The sequence below is a fragment of the Tauraco erythrolophus genome, chromosome 3 (genome assembly GCF_009769465.1).
Source record: "Tauraco erythrolophus isolate bTauEry1 chromosome 3, bTauEry1.pri, whole genome shotgun sequence".
Classification (NCBI taxonomy): domain Eukaryota; kingdom Metazoa; phylum Chordata; class Aves; order Musophagiformes; family Musophagidae; genus Tauraco; species Tauraco erythrolophus.
The window spans coordinates 36,997,511-37,006,572 of NC_141467.1; the positions used below are offsets into that span (position 1 = coordinate 36,997,511).

At 47.8% G+C, this 9,062-nt stretch overlaps 1 long non-coding RNA gene across 1 annotated transcript; it reads left to right on the forward strand.

The window, feature by feature from the left end:
* Nucleotides 1-3,887: 3,887 nt before the first annotated feature.
* Nucleotides 3,888-7,561, forward strand: LOC147528998 (uncharacterized). The gene is made up of 2 exons (XR_015222085.1): nt 3,888-5,199; nt 5,527-7,561. It is a non-coding gene; the product is annotated as an uncharacterized LOC147528998 (long non-coding RNA).
* Nucleotides 7,562-9,062: the final 1,501 nt, after the last annotated feature.

Genomic DNA, 9,062 nt, shown 5'->3' on the forward strand with positions numbered 1-9,062 from the left:
CTGGCTTTTAGATTTTTTTTTTTTAAAACTTCACCGGCTGAGCCTCTGCAGCTTCCCCAACCACCGAGGGAAAGCCACTCGCTCCTCTTTACCGCGTCACGCATGGCTAGCTGTGAAATCCAGGCAGGATTAAGGAACTGGTTATTCCCAAACACGGAGCCGCCGAACGCCAGGTGCGACTGTTTGCTTTAAACCCTTTCCCCCCGAGTTTAGCGGAGGCCTTCTCAAAATTAACTCTTTTTATTTCGCCGTTTCTCCGGGGCTTGTCCGTGACCCAGGACTTTACCCGCGGGTGACTTTACACGCCCCGCCCCCCCCCCCCCCCCCCCAGTGTCCCGTTCCATTCCCAACCCCCCCGGCGGCAGCGCGGGGCGCGGGCAGGTGACAGCGAGCGCGGCACGCGCGCCCGGTCCCGTGACGCCGCTGGCGGGCTTGGAACGCGTCCCGCCGCGCGCCTGCCCTGCTGAGCGCCGCGTGACGGCGCCGGCGGCGCCAACAGGTGTCCCCGTGCGGTGCCGGGACCGCCGGCCGGGGCACCCCCCGCCTCAGCCCGGTGACCCAAGCCGGCCTCTGGCCCGGCTCCCGGGCGGGGAAGGCTGCGCTGGGTCCCCGGGGACAGACAAGCCGGTGCCGGGCGGCGGGGTCGCTCGAACGTGCATCACCGCACGGCGGCCGGCCGGCACAACACGTCGGTCGTTTCCTGCGTTTTACTTTGTCCTCGGAGCGGGGGAAAACTCCGAGACGCCTCTTGGCAACTTTCGGGAGAGGGGAAGGAGGCGAAACTTAACGCTGCGTTAAGCAGCGGTCGCCGAGGCGGCCCCGGCTCGGGGGCACCCGGGCGCCGCCGTTAGTTACGCCGCCGTCTCGGCACCGTTTTCACAGCGGACCCGCTGACTTCGCGCTGCTGCCGCGCGCGGCGCGCGCCGCGGCGGAAACTCGCTCCCCCCACGCGTGGGGCCGCCGCGGCGGGGGGGGGGGAAGAAGCGTTTCTGAAGCTGCCGTGGGGCCGCCAGGCCCGCTGCTCGGCCCACGCACCCTGCGGGAGGAGCGGGCCCGGCCGGAGCTCTGAGCACCGAGCAGCACCGTCGGGCCCGGGCGGCGACTCCGCTTCCCGGAAGCCCGGGGCTGGGTCTTACGCTTTTATTTTTCCGCGGGGTTTTTCCCGGGCACGGGGGGAGGGAGGGGGAATCCCCCGCTGGGCGCCCCAGCCGCCGCTGCCCCGCCGCGGAAGGACGCCAGCGGCCGGCCCGGGCCCCCTGCAGCCCCGCCCCCGCCACGCGCTGCCGCCGCCGCTCAGGCCGCGCGCCGCCCGGGTTCCCCGGCTCTCTGCGGGGACGGGGCCGAAGCCGGCCCGTCACCTGACGTCGCCTACGCCGCGCGCGCGGCCCCGCCCCCCTCCAGCGCGTGCGGATGGCAAACAAACGGCCGGAGCGCCGCCCGCCTCCTTTTTTTTCTTCTTTTTTTTTTTTTTTCCCCTCTCCGCCTTCTCCAGCTATAAATAGCTCGCGCCGTGCGTGTGTCACGTTCCCATTACGTACGCCTTACGCTGACGCACGGGGGCGGTGCGCTCCGTGACGTCAGCACGTATCCGGCCAATCTATAAATAAACTTCCGGCGGCGGGCGCCAGGGGCGGGCGGGTGAGGGCCGCGGCGGTGCTGCTGCCGCTTCTGCTGCTCCCCGGGGAGCGGCCGGCCCCGTTGCCGTGGCGACCGCAGCCTGGTTTCCTCGAGCGGCTACGGGGCGGCACCGGGAGGGGCGGGCCCGGAGCTGCCCGCGCTTCGCTTCGCTGGGAGCCCGCCGAGCCCGCGGCCTGGGCGGAGAGGAGCGCCCGGGGGGCTGCGGGCAGGCCGCGGCTGGAGGGGGCTGGGAGCGGCGGGCCGGGCCAGCCCTGTAGTGGCGGCGCGGCCGCGCCGCGCTGTGTCGCGACTTTCATGGAGCTGCTGCCCCTTCATCTGGCTGAAGTGATAGTGCGGCACGGCCTGCCCGTGCTCGTCTTAATTACACGCTTCCAGTTGCTTCCCTGCTGCCGAGGCAGTAGGTTTGTTGAGGCGGGCCAGGGTGAGGGCACACTGCTGTGGAAGGGCGTGTCCGCAGTGGTGCGTGAGGTTCCTCTGGGCTGGGAAGGCGGGAGCAGCCTCCGGTGGTCGTATCTTGGCGCCGCTGAGTGAGGGGAGCTGCGTGCCAAAGGGCATCTCTCCTCTTAGGAGGGGTGAGCTGCGTTCGAACAGCAGGTGGTACAGCCTTTCCCCTCCTCCTCTCACCCAGCAAGCCCTGCGCTGAGGCGGTTTGCAACCGTGTGTTTTGAATCACTCCTTGTCTTCTAAGTGTTGGCTGTGAGTTAGTAATTCAGAGGTTGTTCTGCAGTCGGCCCAAGTCCACATGCAGTAGAGGTGAAGCGCCTAGCAGAAGTAACTTCAGTGAGCCTGCTGTACTCCTGCTAATCTGAGATCCAGATCCCAGATAGTTTCAGAGAGTCCATACATATTTTAGCTGATTGTTAGAAATACAGGTAATGTATTGCTTGTTACACAAAGGGTGCCTCATAGGCTTAGCTGCAGCAATCTCCTAGGAGGTAGGCAATACTTTTCTGGATCTCGTTAGACTGAGGAGAGGAGTGAACATAGCACTCTCACAGTCTGGGCAAGTGCTCTAAGCGCTTGTCTGCTGTGTAAAAGTGGCTGTGATGACTGGTCTTGATGTTGTCAGTATGTATTGGGCCCCTCAGGGCTAGGGGTGTAGCAAGATAATTCATTTTGCAAGCAGCTGTGCTGGCTAAAGATGCAACTCTCCCCCAGTGATTTGCTGCCTTTCCTCTGCCAGAGTTACCGCCCCCACAGCTCTTGAGTTAATGTTGGATAAGTGAGCAGCTGGGTGAGCTGTACTAATTTTGCCTGAAGCACTCTAGGGAGGATTCGTAGGATCTCTCTTGCTGGCAGAGGTTTGGACTTGGTTATCTGTGGCACGTGGATGATGACAGCATTATATGGCAATAATGCATTCACCTAATGCATTGATGTTTGAAAGAAGATAGCTGCCTGTTGCTTTAGGCTTTGGGATAACTTTCTTGTGAGTACATGGTGTCTCTGGGATTCAGGTTGGTAGACGAATGCTCGGGTCAGTCTAGATGGTAATATCTCCGGGTCTGTTCGCGGCAGTGCTAGATGCCTGGGTAGCCTATTGGTGACAGAGTTATGTGTGGCCAGCGTGTTTGGCTTGTGTGTCTGGGCATCCCATCCTAATCGTATAGGGCTAGGTTCAAATATAGGCCTGCTCGACTATGGAAAAACAACTCTGAAAAAAGAAGTCCAGTTCTAGTACTTAAACTGTTGCTAAATAGCACGATAACTAAATTCTTACCTGGTTTTGATTGTAAGCTTTCTGGGCAGGGGACCATCACAGTTATTGGCTGTCTCATGCCTCTTATTGCTTGCACCTAGGTGTGTGGGTGTTGTTTTTTTCTTAAGAGTCTTGGTAAAGCAGTAACAAAGTAAGTGTAAATAGCAAATTTACTTAATATAACTCTTAAGGTGCTTGAGCTTTCAGGAAATTCAGCCGTCTTAATTGTTTTCTCATGCATGACATTTTTGTTCTTCATTTTGTAGATCAACATCTGAAACTGTTTTGGTTTGCTTAAATTATGAAGTTCTGGATGTTACACTTTTCTTGTCTTTTATATCAATGGAATTTAAAAAATAGCTTCTCCCATCAAGAGAATGATCCATTTCAGTGACTCAGGATTTCCGCTGAGTTCTGTGTGTTTGGGGAGTTTTGTATGTATTTTGTAGCCCTGCTGGGTAGACAAATTCATTTCTGTCTTCCGTGGATAACGTGAAACTTTTACAACTAGCAGTGGGTTGATTATAGTGATACTTATCATTTCTAATCTCTAGTCAGCTTTCTAGGGCTTTTTTGACATAGTAATTTCTTAGAGATGTTGGAGGATTTCTTAATCTTGCAGTTTCTTTTGGAGGTGTGCCCTTCTCTGATGTACGTGATCAGTTGGAACATTGTACAGAGCCTGCGTCGGCCTTCTGGGAGTTCAGATTTGATGCTAATATCAGCTTTTGTTCTCAAGGAAAATGGTTTGCTGCTTCAGTAATTTCATTATTGGAGAGAAACTTGGTGGTTCTGCAGTTGCTTTATCTGTAAGGTTTGTAGTTTGCTGGAGAATTTTCCTGGACAGCATGGGTGGCTGCATAGGTGAGCTGAAACTAGGAGCAGCTTGGTTATCTGTGACAGATTTCCTCTGATGTTTTCTGCTGTTGCAAGAGGATAGATTAGTTGCAACATCATCAGTGGGGCAGCTGGTGCCTTTGCTTCTACCTAGTTATCCCCAAAGCATGAATTCCTAGCCGTTGGCAGCTGTCTAGAGGCAGGTGAAAAGGATGAAAGGATCTAGTTATGAACAAGCCCTCGTACTTACCTACCTCTCTGAAAGTGATGGGGTCAAGTCACAGCACTGTCTGTCGAGGAAAAGTTGACTTAGTATTTCCACCCTGTGATATTTCAGAGAACTTTGAGGAGAGCTATTATACAGTGCCACTGGTGGACAAAATGAGATATTTAGATGTACTTGTACAAAAACACTGTTAGCAAGCTTCCATTAAACTGCTATTGAGCTTTTTTGTTAATAAGCCCTGTGCCATTTGATGCCTAAAGGTGTTCTGCAGGGTTCACGTGTCTTACTAGTTGACCATTTAAAGTTTTTTGATGGCTGAAGCACTTATGTGTGCAGTGAACATTAGAGTTGGGACATTCAACAGTGGTCTGAGGAGAGCTGGCTTTAGCACTGCGTCACAGTGCTGGGTCCCAAGGCCTTGAATTAAGGAGGATGAAAAAGGTGGGAAGTTAGAGGTAATCTTGGTGGGACTCAACCTAAACAACAAAAAAATAAATTAGAGACTCTTTCAGTTCATGATCATGGGCAGTAGTTCTACCAGGGTAGTGACTTGTTGGAATAGAAGACAATTTAAAACAGAACAAAGATAGAGCTTAGGGGAAAGCAGAGTAAGATAACTATGACACAGAACCATAATGGCTTTTTAGGGTACAGTAATGAAGCAAAAAAACCTAACTGCCTTTGCAGTTGTCTCCCCAGGCTCAGATACTTCATAATTCTCACGGCTGGGAGTAAATGTCCTCTACAGTGATGCTGTCTGTGATCAGGCTAATCGATCGTGTTTCTGTCATTGCAAATGGTAAACAGTAAAAATATTTTTGCAGCCACACTTTATCACAAGACAATCTGATATTAACGTGACAGTATTGTACATTCTTTCAGTACTTTACAAAAAAATTGTACTTTTTTTGCAGTGTCTTCTTTTGTTTGAAAAGTTTGCTCTCTAACTTCAGGTACAATGGGATACTTTTGTCAGTGAAGCCAGTCCAGTCTGTTTTACAGAATTCAATGTGTCAGATATATTTTTTTAATAAGAAAAATAAAAGAATGCTATTACTTCTGTGATTGACTAGGAGCAAATTTGCTAATGTTTATCTTAAGCAAATTTTTCTTGTTTCTTTTCCAGAAATGTTTCGTTTGTTGAAGTGAAGAAAACTAAGTTAGAAGAGCATATTTGGATGGAATATTACAGCACACATGATTGTATTAACATCCAGTTTGGTATTTGAATTACTAAGAAGTGTAGTTTGGTGCAGTTCTTGAATATGATTGTAACAATCCTGCGTGCTAAGGTTCCATGTTTTAAAGAAGCTTTAATTGGCATTGTTTTCTTTGTTCTTCTTTTAATGAGAAGCAAAAATGGGCTAACTTCATGGTTTGAGTGGGACATCGTAAGCAGAAGAGCACAAGATAATGTGGTTTGTTAATGTCAGCCTTCAGCTTACGTCTGTGGTCACACTTTAAAATGTCCTTCTTGGTTTCTCTGCCTTCTGTTCTTCTTTTCACTCTAATCTCTCTTCTGCCTTGTACCTCTTGAGTTTCCAGTCTCTGTTTTGGGTCTCCTTCCGTTCACAATAGGCCAGTTCTGGACTTTCTCACTTCACATTTCTCTAATTGACTAGTTTTGTTAGTTTATTTATTAAAAATAAGGAGTGTTTTCATGTTAGCTTTCTAGGGTTTTAATAAAACTTAAATTTACTTTTTTTTCCCCCCGAGCTGGTCTCCTTGTGGAACAAGTGCTAATGAAACCTGTTAATATCTAAAGCATGCAGCTTTTTCTTTTGCTACATTCAGCCTTTTTCTGAACATTGTTGGACATTTGGTTTTCGTTATGCACTCTTCTGCTATTGACTTTGTCATTCAGAACTTAACTTCAGTCATGAATAGAAACTAGAAGGGATTTTTGCTCTGGGATCTGGCGTGTAGCGGAGACAGAGCTACTTATGTACAAGGAGATTTGTGCATGCCTTTCCTTATGATGGTCTTTTCTACTAGTGAGTAGATCTTCCCTCCCCCACTTAATTGGTCTGCAACTTTCTCACTCTTCCATGGCAAAGCCAAGACTCTTGCACTGGGAAGGAGACATAAGCCTCAGACATTATCTGTTTCTTCTCTGAGAAAAAGAATCAGTCTGCCTTTAATTTTATTTAGGCCTCTAGAGCCATAGAGCAGAAGGTAGTCAGGGTGGACTGGTGACTGCTTTCTATTTCCCATTCCCCCAAAGTCAATGGAAGTATTTGGAGAAAGACTAATCTCCTCTGTTTAGCTCATAGAGATGTAAGGAGAGGCAATGTGGTCTGTCTTTGTGGGAGGGGCACTGGTTACTATTACATTAGCCCTTGTAACCCCGTGTGTCCAAGTGATTTGATATTGTATGTATTCTCAGTAATTTATTTACAGAAATGTACTTGGATAAGTTTATTGCTTTCTTTCAATTAATTTGATACTTAAAAAGAGCATGATGCACTTAATTAACACTGTTTGTGCTGCAAAGGTAATGAAAGGTAGAAATATCCAGTGCAGCCATCTGCAGTATGTTTTAATTTTGTTTGAATCTCCTCAGTCAATGATGAGGAAAAGCTAGAAAATGGGTGACTGAGGATTTAAGTGATTGTTCTTGGCTGTGATCATTTGGTCATTGGGCCAATTATTGGTGGGGGTGGTTGGGCAGGGGAAGTGGGACTGAACAAGAAAGGAATTTGGAAATCATTGTTGATAGAACTTGGTAGGACTAGTAAAACAGGAAGAATGGAAGGTAAGAAGTTAATATTTGGTAAGATATCTTACAGGTATTAAAGACTGAAGTAATTGCATGGCAGGCACTTTTTTTGAAGAACCTGAAGAAAGTATGGGAAATGTCATACTGAAGTTCTGCAACTCAAAAATAAAGACTTTGATTTAGAGCTTGTTTTTGCAAAATTCGACAGTGTGGACAAAACCTGTCTGTGTTAATCTCTAAGTGATGCCTGAGTTCCCCTTGTGAAAAAAATGAGTTTGTACATCCTGGTATAATGAATGTATAGATGTAAAGATGTGAGCTTGTGTGTACACTTTCACGTGAACTGTAAATGTTTTCCTTTTTGAAAACTGTCCTAATTGTTTCTTCAAACTGAAAACTTATGTTAAGTATTAAGCTAAAATAAATTCTTGGCTGAACAGTGTGTGGGATTCAGTAGATTCATGGATGCGTAATTGTACAGATTTATTTATATTTAAATGGTTTCCTGAATTCAGATTGTGCCTCTCGCTTTTATAAATACTGAACCACTCCTTCCCCCCATAATTTCACAATAACTTTAGAAGCTGCGAATCCTCGTGCTCTTGTTGGCTACTGACTTTTAGTAGCCAGTCATATGGTATAGATTTGCAAAACTGACGCAAAACGGAGCAATTAATCTCCTACATAATACAGTCTGCTGAAAGCGTATCACCCTGGAGCTCTGCTCATTGCACTGTAACCCTGCTGAGTACCAAGACAAGTTCAAGGTTTTGGTTTTGGTCTTAGACTTTACAATGCATGATGGCGGTGGCCCAAGCTGCCTGAGGGAACACCTTCTGCAGTCACGGCCTGCTCCTGACAGCTGCATTCCACTGGAACAATGGCATTGTTGGCGAAATGGAGAATGAATGGGAGAGACAAACTGCTTCTGCAGCTAGCCCACAACTGAGGGATTCGTTCCTGGAACACATCACAATGACTATAAACCTCCCTGTCCTCAGAATTAAGCGTAAAATTCACTTGCTTCAATCTTGACTTTCCACAATGACTGGGGGAGGCGGGGGAAAATCCCTAGGACATAGACAGGGATGATCTCAGTTTCTTTTTAAAAAGCCCAAATAACAATGTATATAAAAGTGTGGAAAAACTAGTGTAAATTTTGTGCACTATTTCTGTGCAGTTTTTGATAGTCTTCCTCATGACTCCTATCCTCAAAAATGTCACTCTGCTGACATTAGCAGTAGTAGTAGAATAGGTAGTAAAATGCTACCTACGCTTGTTTTTTGAGAGAGGAAAAAACCTCGATGGAAGAGGAGACAATAGAAAGCCAAGCAGAAAAGCAACATAGAAGAATGTTTCTAAAAATTTTAGCTTCGTTGTTTCTACTTCCCTGTTTCCTCTGCGTATCTATTCTTAATATGCTTTTTATTTACAGGTGTGTTATTGATTGTTGAAATGCAACAGTAAAATTTATTAACTCTTGCAGGAGTGTTGCAACTGTTTTTGGAACAGGAACCTGATCTGTTGGAGCTTGTATTTGAACGAGAGTAAGGAGATCAAAACAGCAGGGAGAAAATACCCACTACAATTTTTTTCCAGAAAAGCATTGGACAATGTTGATGGCCCATCTGCCTGTTGTAGTCCTTTTGTTGGATAGTTGAACTTTTGGTCTGAGCCTAAAGAAACTGTAAATCTGTTCTGAAACAGCTAACAAGTGGCTTAGTCTTCAAAAAAAGAAGTCTGTGGAACCATGGGTGTCATTAGAGGGTGACTAGAAACTGAGTGTCTGCAGTGCCAAAGGAAGCTGGTGGGTGTCAGGTTCAGAACAAGAGGAGGTGGTTCTTTGCACAGTGTGTCGCTCAGCTCTGAAATTCCTCACCCGAGGATATGACATTACTAGAAGCTTGCCTGGGTCCGAGGAGACAGCAGCATGGAAAAGCAAG